At 38.3% G+C, this 23466-nt stretch overlaps 1 protein-coding gene across 4 annotated transcripts in view; it reads right to left on the bottom strand.

Annotated features, from left to right (window-relative positions):
* CTNNA2 (catenin alpha 2) overlaps positions 1-23466 on the bottom strand; it is a 2092931-nt gene that overhangs the window by 2066695 nt on the left and 2770 nt on the right. The window lies entirely within an intron of this gene.

The following is a 23466-nucleotide window of genomic DNA, read 5'->3' as shown; positions in this document are numbered from 1 at the left end:
AAGATGCAGCAATCACAAAAGTATGCACAAAAGAGAAAGAGAGGGATGTCACTCACCAGGATATGGTGCAATTTTCTTTTTTTTTTGAAATAAAGAAAATTGCACCATATCCTGGTGAGTGACGTCCCTCTCTTTCTCTTTTGTGCATAACTACTATAATACTGCTCATATGTACAAGAATATCACTACTATAATACTGCCTCCTATATACAAGAATATAACTACTATAATACTGCTCCTATATACAAGAATATAACTACTATAATACTGCTCCTATGTTCAAGAATATAACTACCAGAACACTGTCTCCTATGTACAAGAATATAACTACTACAATACTGCCCCTATATACAAGAATATAACTACTATAATACTGTTCCTATGTACAAGAATGTAACTACTATAATACTGCTCATATGTACAAGAATATCACTACCATAATACTGCCTCCTATATACAAGAATATAACTACTATAATACTGTCTCCTATGTACAAGAATATAACTACTATAATACTGCCCCTATATACAAGAATATAATTACTATAATACTGTTCCTATGTTCAAGAATATAACTACTAAAATACTGCCTCCTATGTACAAGAATATAACTACTATAATACTGCTTCTATGTACAAGAATATAACTACTATAATACTGCCCCTATGTGCAAGAATATAACTACTATAATATTGTCTCCTATGTACAAGAATATAACTACTATAATACTGCCTCCTATATACAAGAATATAAATACTATAATACTGCTCCTATATACAAGAATATAACTGCTATAATACGGCTCCCTATGTACAAGAATATAACTAGTACAGTACAATACTGTCCTCTATGTACAAGAATATAACTACTATAAAGAAAGGAGGAGATCCCAGCACCAGCTAGCTGGTACCGGGATATCTTACTTTCTTCATCTGAATACTGGTATCCACAGCTACATCTCCAGTGTCACCACCTCCAGCTATAACTACTATAACACTGCTCCTATATACAAGAATATAACTACTATAATACTGCTCCTATGTACAAGAATATAACTACGGTACTACAATACAGCCTTCTTTTTACAAGAATAAAACTACTATTATACTGCCTCCTATGTACAAGATATAACTATTATAATACTGCTCATATGTTCAAGAATATAACTACTATAATACTGTCCCCTATGTACAAGAATATAACCACTATAACACTGCTCCTATGTACAAGAATATAACTACTATAACTACTATAATACTGCTCTTGCGGAGCCAGAGAAAGCACTACCCAGCGCAAAACTGGTCGCTTGTCTTTTTTTACTCCTCCACGCCTTATGTCTGCTACTATTGAGATAAGTTTCTTGAAATAAAACCGCATTTTATTATGCAACTACAGTGGGTAAGTATGATAACTTTATACTATACTCTTGGACTATATAACTACTATAATACTGCTCCTATGTACAAGAATATAACTAATATAATACTGTCTGCTATGTAAAAGAATATAACTAACAAATACTGCTCCTATGTACAAGATTATAACTTCTATAATACTGCTCCTATGTACAATAATATTACTACTATACCACTGTTCCCTATGTACAAGCATACAACTACTATAATATTGGTTCTATATACAAGAATATAACTACTATAATACTGCCTCCTATATACAAGAATATAACTCCTATAATACTGCTCCTATATACAAGAATATAACTACTATAATATTGCTCCTATGTACAAGAATACAACTATTATAATACTGCTCCTATATACAAGAATATAACTACTATAATACTGCACCTATGTACACGAATGCAACTGCTATAATACTGCTCCTATACACAAGAATATAACTACTATAATACTGCTCCTATGTACAAGAATATAACTACTATAATACGGCTCCTATATACAAGAATATAACTACTATAATACTGCCTCCTATGTACAAGAAAATAACTACTATAATACAGCTCTTATTTACAAGAATATAACTACTATAATACTGCCCCTATGTACCAGTATATAACTACTATAATACTGCTCCCAAAATACAAGAATATAACTACTATAATGCTGCTCCTATGTTCATGAATATATCTATTATAATAATGCCTCTATATACAAGAATATAACTACTATAATACTGCTCCTATGTTCATGAATATATCTACTATTATGCTGCTCCTATGTATAAGAATATAACTACTATAATTTGTAGAAATAGAACGTAGACAAATCGCCCTAACCCTCTGTAGTTGCAAAGAAAAAAAAAGCTTTTATTCCAAAGACATGTTCCTGGAGATAGCAGGCATAAGACATGGAGGAATACTGAAGAGGCGACTAGTTTCGCGCCGGAAGGCATTTTTTCTGGCTTGTGGACAACGTCTGGGAGGAAGGGGCAGGATTTTTAACCCCTTAAGGACCAAGGACATACCGGTACGTCCTTGGTCCTGCTCTCCTGATATAACGCAGGGTTACACGGTAACCCCGCATCATATCACGGCGGGCCCGGCATCATAGTGAAGCCAGGACCCGCCTCTAATAGTGCGCGCTATTAACCCTTTAGCCACGCGGTCAGAGCTGAGCCGCGCGGCTAATACCGAAAGTGAAATCTGCCGGTTAACTCAGTGGGCTGTTCGGGATAGCCGCGGCAAAATCGCGGCATCCCGAAAGCTTACAGGACAGCGGGAGGGCCCTTACCTGCCTCCTCGCTGTTCAATCGCCGAATGACTGCTCAGTGCCTGAGATCCATGAGAAACCAGTAATCAATGATGAAGATCAGTGTGTGCAGTGTTATAGGTCCCTATGGGATAACAATGATCAGTATAAGAGATCAGTGTGGACCTATAACACTGCAAAAAAAAAGTGAATAAAGATCATTTAACTCCTCCCCTATTAAAAGTTTGAATCACCCCCCTTTTCCCATAAAAAAAAACACAGGGTAAATAAAAATAAAAATAAACATATATGGTATCACCGCGTGCGGAAATGTCCAAATTATAAAAATATATCATTAATAAAACCGCTCGGTCAATGGCGTGCGCCCTATCAATGCAAAAATGGTACTGTTAAAAACTTCAGATCACGGCGCAAAAAATGAGCCTCCATACCGCCCCATACACGGAAAAATAAAAAAGTTATAGGGGTCAGAATATGACAATTTTAAATGTATAAATTTTCCTGCATGTAGTTATGATTTTTTCCAGGAGTCTGACAAAATCAAACCTATATAAGTAGGGTATCATTTTATTCGTATGGACCTACAGAATAAAGATAAGGTGTCATTTTTAACGAAAAATGTACTACCTAGAAACAGAAGCCCCCAAAAGTTACAAAACTGCGTTTTTTTTTTTTCAATTTTGTCGAACAATTATTTTTTTCCATTTTTCCGTAGATTTTTGGGCAAAATGACTAACGTTATTACAAAGTAGAATTGGTGGCGCAAAAAATAAGCAATCATATGGATTTTTAGGTGCAAAATTGAAAGAGTTATGATTTTTTAAAGGCAAGGAGCAAAAAACGAAAATGCAAAAACGGAAAACCCCCCGATCCTTAAGGGGTTAAATTCCAACGTTGAATGACGTAACTGGTACATGTTAGATAGTTTGCAATACACATCGAAGCTCACAAAAATGTATAATAAAACAATATAAAATTAGGGAAAGAGAAGAACAAAAAAGAAAGACAGAACAGAAAGAAAAAAAATGGGAATTTAGAGATTAGCATAGAGAGAGGGAGGGGAGGAGTCATAGGAACATGCTCAGATCTTGTCGGTCATTGAGACCTAATCCGTCCATAGCTCGGGTACGCATAATCCATTTTTTTTCACAACGGAGGAGCGTTTTCTGGCAATCAATCCCCGGTGAGTGTTCTTTAATTCTTTGGATGCCATAGAAAATTTAAATCTCTGCATTACCTCCGTGTGCGGATCTGACATGCTCAATTAGTCGGGCGCATCCATGTCCAGTGTGAATGGACCTCTGGTGTTCACGGAATCTCTCTCTCAATGGTCTTATAGCGGAAGCAATCTAAATTCTTTTGCAGGGGCAAATGATAGTATTCACCACCGATTCAGTTCGGCAACATATAAAGTCTTTGACCACTATATCAATTCCTCCAAGCTTAAAATTTTTGCCTTGTGTAAAAAATCTACAGTGTGGGCAGTTACCGCATCTGTGGTTTCCTGCCGGGCTAGTCGTGAATAGCCAATTTTTTTCTTCTTTATTGGGGTCAGAAGGAAGAATACTACGTACCAGTAAGTTGCTAATACTTTGGCTTTTTCTTAAAGATACCATAGGTTTGTCTTCTCCTGCAGCTTTAAAGAATGGGTCTTTTTCAATAAAGAACCAGTTACTCTTGATAACCTGTTTGACCATATCTGCCATGATGTTGTATTGAAAAGAAAAGATGAAACAAGGACCGTATTTACTTCCAGTTTTTCTTGTTTTATTTCTTTTTTTTTGTATCTTTTTGTTTTCAAATCATGCCGTGATTTTTTCTTGCCTTTTCTAAGGCTTATGCAGTTCATTCACGGGGTAGCCTCTCTTTCAAAAATGTTGTATAAGATCATTAGCTTGCATTTCGAAGTCAGTGTCCTTTTTATTAATTTTCCTAAGTCTTAAGAATTGGCTATATGGAAAAGCTTATTTTGTGTGACTTGGATGAAAACTGTCATAATGTCACAGGTTGCTGGAGGCGGTGGGTTTGCGATACCCCTTTGTAAAACACTGACCGTTTTGATCACCAAAAGAACATCAAGAAATTATATGGATGTATTGCTTATTTTCTTGGTAAATTTCATGTTCGTATTATTGTTACTGATGTAATCCACAGTCATCAATGTTTTTTGACGTCTTTTCGACGTACTGTTCCAGATAATTATGATGTCATCCACATATCCTTAATATTGGACAATGTATGCGGAGAATGGTTTTGTTTTCACTTAAAATATAAATTCTTTCAAAAATAGCTAAAAAGATAATGGCAAAAGAGCATGCCACAGGTGACCCCATGGCAGTACCTGTGCATTGGGCCTATCATCTCTTCTGTAAGGTAAAACAATTGTTGTGCAGGATAAGTTGCAGGGCATCACAAGCAAAGGACACAAAGAGTTCATCTTTATTGGCATTTTCTAAGAATTCCTTTACTGCTTGTACACTTAACTCTTGTGGGATTCTCAAGTAGAAATTTTCAACGTCAATTGACGTCAGAGTATAAGAATCGTGCCATTCCAATGTCTCAAGAGACAAAAGGAGATGATCTGTGTCCTTAACACATGAAGTTATTCCTGCTAGTAATGGGTGCAATAACCACTCTACATACTGAGATTTCGTAACCCCTATTATCGGTCTCCCCAGGGGCCATTTAGTGTTCTTATGTGTTTTTGGCAAGAAATACCATTTCGGGTTAACAGGATGTAGTGGTAATAATTTTTCTGCATCTATTTTCTTTAAAAATCCCTTCTCTGTATACTTTGTCAATAATGTTTTCACTTTATTACTTATTTTACTAGTGGGATCTGCTTTCAGAAGTGTATATGAATGGGTGTCGTGTAACTGCCTATCTGCCTCCTGAATATAATAGTCCTTGGTCATAATAACCACGTTTTGGCCCGTGTCGGCTTTTTTCAATATCCAATTGTTTCTTTCCTGTAGTTTTTTAAGAGCTTGTTCTTCTTCTCTTGGCAAATTGGACATTGCTTTCAGGTAAATAAGGGCATTTGTTTGTTTTAGGACCTGTTACATCATGACAGATTTCATCCAAGTCACACAAAATAAACCCTTCCATATAGCCAATTCCTAATACTTAGTAAAATTAATAAAAAGGACACTGACTTCGAAATTCAAGCTAATGATCTTATACAACGTTTTTGCAAGAGAGGCTACCCCGTGAATGAACTGCATATAGCCTTACAGAAGGCAAAAAAAATTCCCTAGCATGATATGATCACAAAAAAAAGAAATAAAACAAGAAAAACTGGAAGTAAATACAGTCCTCATTTCATCTTTTCTTTTCAATACAACATCATGGCAGATATGGTCAAACAGGTTATCAAGAATAACTGGTTCATTATTGAAAAAGACCCATTCTTTAAAGCTGCGGGAGTAGAGAAACCTATGGTATCTTTAAGAAAAAGCAAAAGTATTAGCAATTTACTGGTACGTAGTATTCTTCCTTCTGACTAGTGTTGAGCGGCATAGGCCATATTCGAATTCGCGAATATTCGCGAATATATGGACGAATATTCGTCTTATATTCGCGAATATTCGCATATTCGTTATATCCTCGTTTTATTTTCGCATATGCGAATATTCGTGTATGCGAAAATTTGCACATGCGAATATTAACATATGCAAGATTAACATACGTGAAAATTCGCTTATGCGAAAATTTACATATGTGAATGTTCGCATATGCGAATTTTGGCACGCCAGTCTCACACAGTAGTATTACAGCCTTCTTTACACCACACAAGCTGGAAGCAGAGAGGGGTGATCACTGTGATGTGTACTGTGAAGAAAAAAAAAAAAAAAAAAAAAAACGAATATTCGTAATTACGAATATATAGCGCTATATTCGCGAAATTCGCGAATTCGCGAATATACGATATTCGCGAATAATATTCGAATTGCGAATATTCGCGAGCAACACTACTTCTGACCCCAATAAAGAAGAAAAAATTGTCTATCCACGACTAGTCTGACAGGAAACCACAGTTGCGGTAACTGCCCGCACTGTAGATTTTTTACTCCAGACAAGAATTTTAAGCTTGGAGGAATTGATAAAGTGGTCAAAGACTTTATATGTTACCGAACTGAATTGGTGGTGAATACTATCATTTGCCCCGCAAAAGATTTTAGATCGGTTCCACTATAAGACCATTGAGAGTGAGATTCCGTGAACACTAAAGGTCCATTCACACTGGACATGGATGCGCCCGACTAATTGAGCATGTTAGGTCCGCACACGGAGGTAGCACAGAGACTTACATTTTCTATGGCATCCTTTGATTGCCAGAAAACGCTCCTCCGTTGTGAAAAAAAATGGATAATGCGTACCCAAGCTATGGACGGATTAAGTCTCAATGACCGACATGACCTGAGCGTGTTCCTATAACTCCTCCCCTGCCTCTCTCTATGCTAATCTGTAAATTCCCATTTTTTTCTTCTGTCTGTTCTGTCTTTCTTTTTTGTTTGTCTCTTTCCCTAATTTTCCTGTTGTTTTACTATTATTTTTTATTTTTGTGAGCTACGATGTGTATTGCAGCCTATCTAACATGTACCAGTTATGCCATTCAACGTAAAAATCCTGTCCCTTCCTCACAGATGTTGTCCACAAGCCAGAGAAAATGCCTTCTGGCGCAAAACTAGTCGCTTTCTCCAGTACTCCTCCACGTCTTATGTCTGCTATTACCAGGAACATGTCTTTGGAATAAAAGCCTTTATTTCTTTGCAACTACAGAGGGTGAGTGTGATTTGTCTACATTCTATTTCTACAAATTACGTACTGCACTTTGGCATATAATCTGCACCCCCTGGTATTGCATCTGATGTAAAGTGCCTTCCTTGGAATTTGGCGTGGAATTCATCCAGTATTATACCTGTCAGCAGTGCCACTTCATTGCTTACTACTTTTGTTTAATATAACTACTATAATACTGCCCCCTATGTACAAGAATATAACTACTATAATACTGCCCCTATGTACAAAAATATATTTACTATAATACTGCTCCTATGTACAAGAATATAACTACTATAATACTGCCCCTATATACAAGAATATAACTACTATAATACTGCTCCTATATACAAGAATATAACTACTATAATACTGCTCCTATGTACAAGAATATAACTACTATAATACTGCTCCTATATACAAGAATATAACTACTATAATACTGCCTCCTATGTACAAGAATATAACTACTATAATACTGCTCCTATATACAAGAATATAACTACTATAATACTGCTCCTATGTACAAGAATATAACTACTATAATACTGCCTCCTATATACAAGAATATAACTACTATAATACTGCCTCCTATATACAAGAATATAACTACTATAATACTGCCTCATATGTACATGAATATAACTACTATAATACTGCTCCTATATACAAGAATATAACTACGATAATACTGCTCCTATATACAAGAATATAACTACTATAATACTGCCTCCAATGTAAAAGAATGTAAATACTATAATACTGTTCCTTTCCTGAAGTTCGTCCGGTGCTATCTCAGATTTGTCGATGACGTGTTCATCGCCTGGGATGGCACCGCGACGAACTTCAGGGAATTTGTAGAATACCTCAACGAAAAAAATGATATGAATCTTAGATTCACTTACAAAGTCGATCCGAAAAAAATGGAATTCTTAGATGTTCTTATCGAAACAGAGGGAGGGGAACTCCGTACATCAGGTTATAGGAAGCCCACAGCCTCTAATTCTCTGCTTCAGTTCTCGAGCTATCATCCTCAACACACAAAAACCGCTTTACCTTACGGACAATTTTTGCGTTTGAGACGCATCAACGATACCGATGAAAAGTTTATTTCTCAAGCCGAAGAACTGAAGCAGAGGTTACTGGCTCGTGGTTACCCTGTATTCATTATTAATACAGCACTAAAAAGAGCCTTAGCACAGGATAGAAACAATTTACTCGCAATTAACAAAAACAAAAAAGCCAAAAAAGATATTAAAGTAAAATCCTCCGATAACCCAGCACCTAGGTTCTCCTTTTCCTTCAAATTTAGTCCCCTTGAAAAAGTTATAAGAAGAGCGGTACATAATAGTTGGTCCTTGATAAAAAGTGACACCGACCTAGGAAAACTTGTATATGACAGACCCCTTATTACATTCAAGCGGTGTAAAAACCTGAGGGATGCAGTTACTAGTAGTAACTTCTGTTCGAATCCAAAAACCTCTGACTGGCTCACAAAATCTGGCTCCACAGGGAACCACAAGTGTGGTACATGTATTTGGTGCCCCAATATGAAAATAGGAAAAAGCACCCAAATTGGTGGAGAAATTATACATGTTAACACCTTAATCACCTGTAGAACCCAGTGGGTTGTGTATGCGATGACCTGTTCATGTGGAAGGTTTTATATTGGCAGCACAAAACGCACCCTTAATACTAGATTTAGGGAACATGTTTACTCAGTCAAAACTAAAAAAAGGTGCACCCCGAAAATTCAGACAAAAGAAAACTTCTGTTACAAACAGAAGCCAAATGGATTATAAAACTTAATGCTGCCGGCAACCTGGGACTCAATGAAAGAGTAGACTACAGTGTCTTTTTGTAATTCATATTCCTATGTTTCAGGTTAATTTATAACCTTTTTTCCTTTTTTCTTCTTCCCTTTTCCCCTTTTCTCTTTTTATAGATACATTTTTATAAAGAGAATAATTTTTGTAATTTTTGTACTTTTCTATATTCATACTATTTAGATAGAAATCTTTTATACTTGTAACAAATCCTTTTGCATTACGAGTTGTTATTTAATGTTTTTAATGTAACAGTTAGCACGCACCTGTTCCGGGTGCGTCACCCAGGGAGGTGTGCTCTTAAGGGTGACGCATCACGGAACAGGTAGGGTCTGAAGAAGCGTGATACGCACGCGCAACAGCTGTCACCCAGCTTCCCACTGATGAGCTAGTCCTACCTTCTGGCGTCCGTGCTCCATGTCTCTGCACCGTTGAAATGAAATAAAAGAAAAATTGCACCGAATCCTGGTGAGTGACGTCCCTCTCTTTCTCTTTTGTGCATACTTTTGTGAATGCTGCATCTTTAAGGGACTTGGAACCACACAGTGTACAGTGCCTGCCAGCACTTTACGGAACTGTAGCGGACAGATTCAGGAACCAGGGTACATACATCTTGCTGCTGAAGCACTAAGGGAGGAGCGCTATTTGGGGTAGAGGTGCCGACTATTTACTCTTGCCGAGATAACTACTATAATACTGCCTCCTATATACAAGAATATAACTACTATAATACTGCCTCTTATGTACAAGAATATAACTGCAATAATATCCCCGCCCTAGAAGTAAGAATGTGTACCTGATCAAACAGGATACATTTTGTGCCTGACTGGTATTTATCTTTTAATATCGAGCCGGTTCTTCAAAAGCTCTTTAATTCTGCCATAATCCACAATGTAAAACCTACACTATGATAATCATAATATTCTAGATAGCCAATTATTATACAAATAAGAGGCGTAATATGCTGAAAATCCAATGACTATTAAACAGGAGATTGCTGTCCGAGCAACACTGCAGTTGTGCTTGAGCAATAACGTATGCTAACAGGATTTGCAGAGCAGAGCAGTACGGATCCAAATGTACGCATAATAATAACTATGATAGTAATAAGTGTGTATTATAATGCTCTGTGTGAAATCCAAGAAGAACCTTCTCATTTGAGCAGCAAAATATAAATAAATAAACAAATTGCCCTCTTTATACAGAAGCCTTTTATGATAGCAACTTTTGTCCAGTTTTCTTTCCTTAAAGGGGTACTGCGCCAGAAAACATATTTTTCCCCATGCAGAGGATAGGGGATACGATGTCTGATCACTGGTGTCCCGCTGGTGGGGACCCCCATGATCTCCGGTGCCCGGAACACAGTATCTTGGAGCTTCTGTGTTTGTGACATCACGCCACACCCCCTCTATTCATGTCTATGGGAGTTGGCATGGCGGCTGTGGTCGCAAGTCATCCAGCACGGAGTGAAGAACCTGGGGGTCCTGCCTTTGGATAGGGGATAAGATGTTTTCCGGTGGAGTACCCCTTTAAAGGGAAACTCCACTCAACAGCTGAATATTTAGGTTTGGGTAGACATTTCAAAGGACTCAATGGCAGGAACCACACATTTGAACCAACCTGAGGATGAGACATTTGGAATAGCTGAGTTTTCTACTGCTACTTTCTGAACTATAGCCTCCTTACAAAAGGAAAGAAGTGGAAGAGCAGCGCTATGAAAAGCAGCCACATTCACTCTCTAAATAAAAAATGTCCAGTTGGCAGATGAGGGGGATGCCATATAAGAGCTAGCAGTACTGCAACAGGACTCTGCCTCTGACTGTCAGGGGAGTGTCTGCAACAGTAAGGAGGAGTGCAGGGCAGGCCAGACAGGTACTGGTAGTGGGGGACTCAATTATTAAGGGGACAGACAGGGGGATCTGTCACAAAAACCAGGATCGCTGAACAGTGTGTTGTCTATCTGACGCTCGAGTTCGGCACATTGCGGATCGGGTTGACAGATTGTTGGGTGGGGCTGGAGAGGACCCAGCGGTCATGGTACACATTGGCACCAATGACAATGTAAGAGGTAGTTAGAGTGTCCTTAAAAATGATTTCAGGGACTTAGGCAGCAAGCTTAAGGCAAGGACCTCCAAGTAATATTTTCTGAAATACTACCAGTACCACGAGCCACACCAGAGAGGCAGCGGGAGATCAGGGAGGTAAACAAGTGGCTCAGAAGCTGGTGTAGGAAGGAGGGGTTTGGGTTCATGGAGAACTGGGCCGACTTCGCTGTCAGATATCGACTCTACTGTTTGGACAGGCTGCACCTCAATGGGGAGGGTGCAGCTGTGCCTGGGGAGAAGATGGCTAGCAGGGTGGAGGAGTGTTTAAACTAGGGACTGGAGGGGAGGGAACCTACAACATAGAGGGGGAAGATAGTGTAGATAGAGAGGGGGACTTATTAATGTACATGGGGGTGGAACGGAGAGAGGGGTTAGAATAGTTAATAGGGATAGGCTTCATAGAAAGAAAAAAAACATACACCATTGAATTGCATGTTGACTAATGCCAGAAGTCTGTCCAATAAAACTGACAAACTGGAGAGGTTGATGTCTGAGGAGAATTATGACATAGTGGGTATATCAGAGACTTGGTTGGACAATCGGTCAACATACAGGGTTATAGTCTATTCAGGAAGGATCGGACAAAATGGAAAGGGGGAGGAGTTTGTATGTCTGGAAGGATATATGGGAGGGAAACGCTAATGTGGTTTAAATGATTTTTATTGGTTTTTGAGAAAACTTTGGCCAAAGAAAACAAAACACGGCCAAAAGAACATTACAAAACAATGTATCATATTCATATAAATTAGAATCGAACAAACACTCAGAAGTATTATAGGTTTGTCTATCTAAAAAATGTAATCAAAAAATGATAAGGATATTGCATAGTCATATCCAGTTAAATTATATAAATGTATTTGAGTAAAAGAATTAAAGTTGCATGTAATCATAATCACTGAGTATTATATAATCATACTTATGATGCGTCAGCAATTGGTTTATTATTATGAATCCGGATCTTGTGGTCCTCCCCTCTCTCATCTCGTCATGTTCCATGGAATTGTTTGTGGAATGTATCATAATGAATGTACCAATTATAAGTGACTATAAGCTAGTATATGTAAGAATAAATATGAGTATAAATAATGGCACACAGTAGGCTAATATCTCTCAATGGGATATCATATAAAATACAATATTTTCAGAGACCTTGGTAAAAACATAAAATTCAGGTACATTGCAATGACAACGATGTAGGTAAACAGCTGGAGATATTTATTTCACATGCTTTGTCCAACTTCTCCACTTTGACTCGCAGGACAGTCTGTTGTTCATCGGAAACGATAATGTGGAGTCATTATGGGTAGAAATATATGGAGATAAAAATAAAAAAAAATTCTGATAGGGGTTTGTTCTAAGCCACCAAACAAAATGTAAGAGGCAGAAGATCAGTTACTGAGTCAAATAAACAAGGCAGCAAATCAAAATGATGTGATAATATTGGGGGACTTTAACTATCCTGATATAAACTGGGAGACTGAGACCTGTGAATCTCATAAAGGAAACAGTTTTCTAACTATAACTAAAGTCAATTACCTGTCCCAAATGGTGCAGGGCCCAACCAGAGGGGGCGCCCTACTAGACTTAATATTAACCAACAGACCTGACAGAGTAACTAATGTGCAGGTAGAAGGACACCTAGGAAATAGTGATCATAATATAATACATTATAACTTGTTCTTCAATAAGGGAATCTCTCGAGGGGCCACAAAAACAATGAACTTTAGGAAGGCAACGTTTGATCAACTCAGAGAAGCCCTTAACAATATAAATTGGGAGAATGTCCTCAAAAACAAGAATACTGACACTAAATGGGAGACTTTTAAAAATAATTTTAATTCTCACTGTAAGAGGTCTATACCTTATGGGAATAAAAGGATCAGAAAAAAAAGAAAACCAATATGGATGAATAAAAATGTTAAGGGGCAATAAATGACAAAAATAAAGCATTTAAACTACTAAAACAGGACGGCAGTGAAGAAGCATTAAAAAGCTATGGAGAAAAATGTAAAATATGTAAAAAACTGATAAAAGCCGCAAAAACAGAGACAGAAAGACTCATTACCAAAGAGAGTAAAACTAACCCCAAAATGTTCTTTAACTATGTAAATAACAAAAAGGTCAAAAATGAAAGTGTAGGCCCTTTAAAACTTATGAGGAAGAAATTATAAATGGGGATCAGGAAAAAGCAAATATATTAAACAAATTCTTCTCCACTGTATTCACTGAGGAAAATGAAATGCCAGGTGAAATACAGTGTGATAAGGTAAACTCCCCAGTACAGGTCACCTGTCGAAACAAGGAAGAAGTGCAGTGCCGCCTAAAAAAATCAAAATAGACAAATCACCAGGTCCAGATGGCATTCATCCCCGTGTTCTAAAGTAATTAAGTAATTGTAATCAACAGACCCCAATTTTTTATATTAAGGGACTCTATGGTGACAGGGACTGTTCCCCAGGACTGGCGCATGGCAAATGTGGTGCCAATATTTAAAAAGGAGCTATTAGTTTAACCTCCGTTGTATGTCATTTGTTTGAGGGTTTTCTAAGGGATGCTATTTTGGAGTATCTTAATAAAAATTAATGTATGACCCCATATCAGCATGGATTTATGAGGGATCGGTCCTGTCAAACTAACCTGATCAGCTTTTATGAGGAGGTGAGCTCCAGACTGGACCAGGGGCAATCGCTGGATGTCGTATCTGGATTTTTCCAAATAATTTGATACGGTTCCACATAAAAGGTTGGTGCATAAAATGAGAAGGATTGGGCTGGGGGAGAATGTGTTCAAGTGGTTAAGTAACTGGCTCAGTGATAGGAAACAGAGGGTGGTTATTAATGATACTTATTCTGATTGGGTGACTGCTAATAGTGGGGACCACAGGGGTCAGTCTTGGGTCCTGTTTTATTTAATAAATGTATTAATGACCTTGTAGAGGGGTTGAATAGTAAAGTAGCAATCTTTTCAGATGATACTAAACTCTGTAAAGCAATAAACACAATAGAGGACAGTGCACTGTTACAAATGGATCTGGATAGGTTGGAGGTTTGGGCTGGGAAGTGGCAGATGAGGTTCAACACTGATAAATGTAAGGTAATGCACATGGGGAGGAAAAATCCGGGCTGGGATTATGTATTAAATGGGAGAACACTTGGGACGACTGACGTGGAAAAGGACTTGGGAGTCTTAGTTAACAGTAAATTTAGCTATAGTGACCAGTGTCGGGCAGCTGCTGCCAAGGCAAGTAAAATCATGGGGTGCATCAATAGGGGCATAGATGCCCACAACAAGGAAATAATTCTATCGCTGTACAAATCACTAGTCAGACCACACATGGAATACTGTGTACAGTACTAGGTACCAGTGTACAAGAAATATATAGTGGAGCTGGAGAGGGTTCAAAGATGGGCAACCAGGGTAATACGGGGAATGGGAGGACTACAGTACCCAGAAAGATTATCAGAATTAGGGTTATTTAGTTTAGAAAAAAGAAGGCTTAGGGGCGACCTAATAACTATGTATAAATATATCAGGAGACAGTACAGAGATCTCTCCCATGATCTATTTATACCCAGGACTGTATCTATAACAAGGGGGCATCCTCTACGTCTAGAGTAAAGAAGGTTTCTACACCAGCACAGACAGGGGGTTCTTTACTGTAAGAGCAGTGAGACTATGGAACTCTCTGCCTGAGGAGGTGGTCATGGGGAACTCTGTAAAAGAATTCAAAAGGGGTCTGAATGCATTTTTGGAGAGTAATAACATCGCCGGTTATGTATACTAGATTTATAGGGATAGAACCTTGATCCAGGGATTTATTCTGATGACATATTTGGAGTCGGGAAGGAATTTTTACCTCTAGTATGAGGGTTTTTTGCCTTCCTCTGGATCAACTCAGTAGGGACTCATTAGGGTTATAGGTTGAACTTGATGGACTCTGGTCTTTTTTCAACCTTATGAACTATGTTACTATGCATGTGCCATGACATGGGCACAGCATCCCAATAGTCCGTGTATGTCAAAGTAGGGAATAAGAAGATGTGGTCTACCAACTTGGTTCCACCTCTGTGACTCTTGGAGTAATGGAGAATGGTTTACACCATGGAGGTGTTTAGTTTAGTTTGGAGCCTTCCCTTTATTCTACAAGAGCGCAACGCTTAAAGTAGCCTCTTTTAGGGGAAGGATGTGATAACAATGTTATCTGCCCTACCTCTCCTGCATGGGTGATCATCGTAAGGTATACACTTACTTGAGTGAGGTCTCCATCAAAACTATTACCCTAGGTACAGGCAGTTTGGTATCACCCTGGTCCTTATCTACAAGCAGAGATAAAAAGTAACAAAGATGAATGCAAACTTAAGGGATTAGTTGTTCAAGCGCTCACTCCAAAGGACTAATCTAGGGCCATTCAGGGCTTCGGGCCAGGCCAGGGGGCTTTTATGGCATGAAACTTCAGATCTGCACTATACAGTAAGGGAATTGTGAAATAAGGAAGGCAAGAAACAAGCATCCCACCCTCTGAGCTGCACTATACTATTAGGACATGATGACCAAACCTTCTTCTGAGAGATCAACTAGGCCTAATGGACTACAAGTTACAGGTATCCTGACACCAACACAATCCCCACATGAGGAACCTTTCTTTTCAAGCCACTAAGAGATTGTACCTCCATTGTTAGAAAGATTTTGTTGTTCTTTAAGTAAGGAAACAATTGCACCTGCTCTACATTTGCACTGGCACCTCACCATTAAGGGCTCCCCACATTCCACCAGGCAAGATACTTTACAGTGTTCACCCCGTGGGGCATTATACAACCTACACTAACTCTGCAGTACCTCTCTTCCCTCCTTTCACTGCTCCAAAACATGGAGTTCAGGGCCATGTTGTAGAAGTTCTCATTCTAACTTAAAGGGGCATTGCACAGTTAGTGGGGCATACATCAGCTTATAAGTACTGGAAGGATTAAGATTTTTATATAGAAGTAATTTACAAATCTGTTTAACTTTCTTGCACTAGTTCATTCAAACAAAAATGTTTTCCACCGGAGTACCCATTTAAGTGCAAAGCACTAGTGAACCAGTATAGGAAGTGTTGTCTTTGAGATGGCCTGCATGGTATGGGAACATATCTTTCAATAGATACTACTCATTTGAAAGGGCGTCAGAGGAATGCTGATATGTGTAATTCTGCATAGATTTTTTTGAGGAGCGAAAACATTGCAGCACACAGTTTTTTTTTACCTGGTTTAACAATAAATCTGTGAACAGATCTGTTTGTTTGTTTTTTTAGCGGGGTTCCAGGGCTCTAGTCCTGCAGGAACTCATGGGAACTGAATTCCTGACCTTTTTTTCCCCAGAAGGGACACCATTCTCATTAGCAGGAATCCTGCAGGACCAGTCCGTAAGTAGGAATCTTGGGTGAGTTCCCACACTTTTTTTTTCCAGGACCTGACCCCTGGGGGGGTTCTATTCACAAACTACATTGGTTACGTGACAAAAAGTTCACTCTCTGTAGGACTTGCTATGTGGAAACTGGTCTTTGTGCCATTGGGAAATAGTAACACCTCTTTAAAATGACCACCAAAGTGGTCTTCCAGTTGGGGGTCTTCTCAAAAAGATAATCTTTTGGAAAGGTTTTAATCCACGGCATATAAAATTTTGAAAGTAGCAGTCGGTATTCCATGATTCAAAAATGGGTTGCAGATTTTTATTATGACACATAGAAAGAATTATTTTATCTCGAGACAGAGACATTCACCAATTAGAGGAATAGATAAATAAATATATCACATACTAGCGTGGTCCGAGCAATGTGCGCATGCGCAGCAACATGTCGTTCATAGGAGAAGTCTTCTGGCTTGAGCGTACTGAGGGCCAATAGAGAACTTACTAAAGCAGTGTCTCTAGTACCCAGGACCTGCACAGCCTCACAAGTACATTAGTGTTCAGTGGGTAGGTAGTGGCCATATTATGAGAAGGCATGGTAAAGGATCCAAGAATACTATGCTATCTAAAGCACTCAACATTCTAATTATACACACTAAACGCTCATATATTAGGCGTAGGGTAGTGCATAATTAAAGAAGATGTTACATATTCCAAAAATGGGAACTGTAGGTAGTTTTCCAAGAATAAATCCTAACTTGTGTACTAAAAGAGTCATACTAAAAAAGTCACACCTGTCCACACATCTCAAATTTTAACATGCAAAGGATAAAGCAATAAGGAGGTGCTTAAAGGGGTACTGCACTGGAAAACTTTTTGTTTTTTAATCATCTGGTGCCAGAAAGTTAAACAGATTTGTAAATTACTTCTATTTAAATAGCTTAACCCTTTCAGTACATATCAGCTGCTGCATGTTCCAGAGGAAGTTATTTTCTTTTTGAATTTCTTTTCAGCCTGACCACAGTGCTCTCTGCTGACACCTCTGTCCATATCAGGAACTGTCCAGAGTAAGAGCAATTCCTCATAGCAATCCTATACTGCTCCTGACTGTTCCTAAAATGGACAAAAGTGTCAGAAGAGAGCACTGTGGTCAGACAGAAAGTAAATTCAAAAAGAAAATAACTTCCTGTGGAGCATATAGAAGCTGATAAGTACTGGAAGGATTAAGATTTTTAAATAGAAGTAATTTACAAATCTGTTTAACTTTCTGGCACCAGTTGATTTAAAAAAAAAAATGTTTTCCAGCGGAGTACCCCTTTAACAACCACAGCGTAAATGTATGTCCTGATTTGGCAGTACTTCGTACACCAGGACGTACATTTACGTCCTGTGTATGACTGTGAGCATCGGAGCGATGTTCGCATCATACATGTCAGGTTCCGGCTGCTATCAGCAGCCAAGGACCCGCCGGCAATGGCCGACATCCGCGATCGCGCAGATGTCTGCCATTAACCGTTCAGATGCCGTGATCAGCCCAGATCATGGCATCTGCGGCAATGCGCATGTTAATATTGATGATCGGATCGCCCGCAGTGCTGACGCGGCGATCCAATCATCTGTAATGGTGGACGGAGGTCCCCTCACCTGCCTCCATCCGTCTCCCGGCGTCTCCTGCTCTGGTCTGAGATCGAGCAGACCAGAGCAAAAGATCACCGATAATACTGATCAGTGCTATGTCCTATGCATAGCACTGAACAGTATTGGCAATCAAATGATTGCTATAGATAGTCCCCTATGGTGACATAAAAAGTGTAAAAAAAAAAAAAAACTGTAAAAATAAAAAGTAAAAAAAAAGTAAAAAAATTGCCTTCCCCAATAAAAATGAAAATTGTCCTCTTTTCTCATTTTACCCCCCAAAAATCGTATTTTTCTTTACAAACATATTTGGTATCGCTGCGTGCGTAAATGTCCGAACCATCAAAATATAACTTTTTTGTACCATTTTATTGCAAAAATATTTTTATAAAAAATGATCTAAAAGTTTTATATATGCAAATGTGGTAATGATAAAAAGTACAGATGAAGGCGCAAAACATGAGCCCTATAACACCCTATATACGGAAAAATTAAGAAGTTATAGGTGGTCAAATTAGGGCGATTTTAGATTGCTGATTTTGTACAAAAGGTTTTCGATTTTTTTTTAAGCGGTACAAAAATATAAAAGTATCTAGCCTTGGGTATCATATTAATCGTATTGACCCACAGAATAAAGAACACATTTTTACCGTAAAGTGTACAGTGTGAAAACAAAACTCTACAAAATGTGCAAAGAAATGTGGTTTTCATTTAAATTTCCTCCCTAAAAAAAATTTTTGGGCGGTTCGCCGTACATTTTATGCTAAAATGAGAGGTTTCATTACAAAGTACAATTGGTCATGCAAAAAACAAGCCCTTATATGGCTCTGTACATGGAAATATAAAATAGTTATGGATTTTAGAAGGCGAGGAGGAAAAAACGAAAACGCAAAAATAAAATTGGCCTGGTCCTTAAGGTCAAAATGGGCTTGATCCTTAAGGGGTTAAACACTCTGTGCAACCACTATAATGTGCAGTGGAGGCCAGAGTGGCAGGAGCCCAAAAAACCACAATGTCAGTCATGTGGGCTCAAACTTCTACACCCTCAAAAATCAATAGTGGAAGTGTCAATGAATATTACATAGACACAGGCGGATATATAAGAGGAAAATACACCATTTTAAGATGTTTGTTGTATATACAGAGTACCAACAGTAATTTTATCGGTCCCCAGCAGAACTACCATAGACGTCCATAATGTACAAAAAAAGACAAGATTAAAAAATACACATAAAAAAAAAATACATAGAGAAAAATATATAAGATAACAAAAAAAATCTTCCTATTGTATATAAAAAAATTATATTGGACAAAAAGTCTATATAAAAAAGAGACTGACTTTTCCCATCCCTTTGTACTGAACACACATACATCTTATTATTTGTGGATACCTGCATTTCTAGTAGGTGACATTTAACGCAGCATTGATGCGCGATGACTTGGCAGCGGACTGGATAAATTTACCATGATTTATACAGCTGCCAAAGTCACGGCAAAGTCAAGGAATTCTTAGATGGATGTCCACATACTTTCTTCATAGATATTCCAACTTGTCTATGAAAAACGTGCACATTATTAAAAGGTGTATTATAGCTAAAAAGCTCTTGGGCCCCAATGTATCTGATACTCTAATACTCTAATTTAAAATGTAAATAAACACCCAACCTACCCTTCAATAACAATATTGTCCCCCTAAGAAATAATCTAGGTGTAATGGTGGAGGAGGATGAGGTAAAGGCCAATCTACTAAATGCCTTCTGTTCTACTGTATTTACACAGGAAAATCCATTGTTAGATGACATGAGAAGGAATAATGTAAATGCTGCAAATCTTGCCTGTTTAAAGATTCTATAAGGACAGGTATTGTTTCACAGGACTGGCGCCATGTGGGGCCAGTATTCAAAAAGGGGTCAAAAAGGGATCCTGGGAACTATAGGCCTGTACGTTTAACAGCTGTTGTGGGTAAGATTTTGAGGGTTTTCTTAATATCTTAAATATCTTAGATATCTGGAATATTTTAATGAAAATAACCTCTTAACCATCATTGACATAGGCATTTGCAGGATTGGACTTGTTAGACTAACCCAATCAGCTTCTATGAGGAGATCAGTTATAGATTGGATCGAGGTGAAACTGTGGATGTTATATATCTGGACTTTTCTAAGGCATTTGATACTGTGACGCACAAAAGGTTAGTACATAAACTAAGGATGCTGGGACTAGGGGTGGATATGTGTATGGGTTAACAACTGGCTCAGTGATAGGAAGGTGGGGATCAATGGAACTTACTCTGGTTGGGTGACAGTGACGTACTGGAGTACTACAGGGGTCAGTACTGGGTCCACTTCTTTTCAATATATTTATTAATAACCTTGTAGAGGGATTTCAGAGTAGAATCTCTATATTTGCAGATAACACTAAACTGGGTAAGGTGATCACCACATAGGATGATAACATAATATTACAGAGGGATCTGGTGAAGCTGGAAGCTGCCCAGACATGGCAAATGAAATTTAATGTACAATTCTGTACTTAATAATAAAACATCAGGTAAAACTTCTACCTAAAAGGACTTGGGGGTAATGGTAAAGTAAACTCGGCTATTGATCAGTGCCAGGCAGCTGCTAACAAGGCTAATAAAGTCAACAGATTTTGGGCACCTGTATAAAAGACGCATATGGCAGAACTGGAGGGTGCAGAGGAGGGCAACAAGATAGTTAATGGTATGGGAGGATTACAGGACCAAGGCAGGTTATCAAGCTTGGGGTTATTTAGTTTGGAGAAAAGACGTCTTAGGAGCGATCTGATCACGTTGAACAAATATATGAATGGACAGAACAGAGATCTTTCTAGTGATCTTTTTATACCTAGGCCGGTAACCATGACCAGGGGGTATCCTCTACGTCTAGAGGAAAGAAGGCTTCACCATCATCAGACAGAGATTCTTTACTGTAAGAGCAGTGACACTATGGAACTCTCTGCCACATGATGTTGTGATGTCTGACTCAATGAGCAAATTCAAGGGGGCCTGGATGTTTTTCTGGAAAAAATATAATATTACAGGTTATGTATACTAGTTTATGCGAATAGAATGTTGATCCAGGGATTTATTCTGATTTTATAAGATGAACTTTAGGGACTCTTTCTTTTTTCTAAACTTATTAACTTCCCCTTATCCCCTTACGCCCTTCCCTTCAATTCCCTGGTTGAACTTGATGGACGTATGTCTTTTTTCAACCATACTAACTATGTAACTATGTAATATAACTATGCATCAGGCTAGCTGTTGCTCCTTCTTAGGCATCTAGTCCAGACCCAACTATTATCTCTGCCTCCTCTTTTGTTATACCAATGTCATATGGCAGATTAACCTTTTGGGGCCAGTTTTGGGATCAAAATACAATGTTCACAACAATCAAGGAACTAATTCTCTCAGGACTCTTTTAGAAAGTCAGTCAAACTACCCAGCAGCCGATGTTGTTATATAGAGCAATTATTCTTGAAAAAGTTTTAGATTCATTGTATAAACATTGAACATAGAACCTGTACTATATCTGTGAGTTACCTAAGGAGTAGGCTATATTTTGGGCCACCTTGGCAACATATTGATGTGACTTTGCATTCAAACTGAATTGATGGCACAACTATCTGGACCTTGACCTATCATCCAAGTTGGCAACATTTCTAAAGTTTTAATATCACTTGGTCTACATTGAGCAAAAAAAATACAAGAATTATGAGCAATGTAAAAATATTTTTACCTTTCTCTGTATTAACATGTATTAACATGAGTTCATAAATATAAAAGTTTGAACTGAAAGTTTGAGCTTGAACTTGAGTTTGAACTTTAGGTCAAATGTGATAACCCTTATAAGTACATCCAAGACTTTACATGGAACCAACAAATTCTACTGCTCCTATTGTGCTATAGGCGTTTAAATAATCATTCCTACCATGTTAGTGTTATAACAGGCCACTGGGGAAGTCCACATTGAAAGAACTTTTATTCAGTTGCGCACCAAATGCTGATGGCTACCAAGTAGCCCTTGGGGACGAATTTAGTCAATGACTTTTGCATGGGATAACAGATTGGCAGGTGTGATTGACAGACGAGAAGCTTCTTACATCACTGTCTGCAGCCAGTCAGCTTCAGGGCATCACTGCGCTGGTGTTTGATAGCCCCAAAATCTATTTCAGTAAAGGATCGTCACTGAACACCTTCCAGGACTTTTTTACTGCTGTCCAGGTACATGACACCTAGTCTTGCCAATGGGGTGATCCCTGACTCCTGAAAGGTGTTCCCCCCAGTGATCCTCTTCTTCACTTTGCGTTCGAGGCTATTACACCCCAGCACAGCGATTCCCTGAAGACAATGCTTCAATGGCTGCAGACAGTGACGTAGGAAGCTCCTTTCCTGTCAATCACACCAGCTGAACTGTGATCAAAGCCAGTGACTAGTTTCCGCCCCAATGACTATTTGGTAGTTATCTGCACACGGCGCACAACTGACTCAAAGTTCTTTTTCTGCGGATTGCAGCAATGGCCTGCTATAACACTAACGTGCTAAGAATGATTATTTTAAAACATAGCACAGTATGAGCAGGCTTATAGGGTATCATCTGGTGGCAGGCATACTTGCATATTTGTACTTACAAAAACTTCAAAAGTTTAAATTAAAAATGTAAATTAAACAACAACAGCAACAACACTTTCTCGTAGGCAATATAATATGGAAAATAATGGAGTCCCCACCCCCGCCCCGATTATAATTCTCACTTTTACCATAATTTGAACCATATGTCATGATTTTTTTCTCTACTTAGTTTTTCAAAAATGTCATCAATTACTGTATTTTGGTATCAATTTAGTGACAAAACCCTATGAGGTGACCAAAACATTAGACTTCAGGAGCCCTTTGACTTTTTTAGTTGCCAAATGATAAGCAATTTTCAGGGGCATCATTAGGCAACAACAGTTGGGCACCAATAACAATGTTGCCCAATAGCTGGAAAGCCATCCAACAAGTAAAAGAAACCTCAAGTAT

Source organism: Hyla sarda, chromosome 1 (genome assembly GCF_029499605.1).
Source record: "Hyla sarda isolate aHylSar1 chromosome 1, aHylSar1.hap1, whole genome shotgun sequence".
Classification (NCBI taxonomy): domain Eukaryota; kingdom Metazoa; phylum Chordata; class Amphibia; order Anura; family Hylidae; genus Hyla; species Hyla sarda.
The sequence above is the reverse complement of the archived record's forward strand: the minus strand, read 5'-3'. Positions and strand labels throughout refer to the sequence as shown.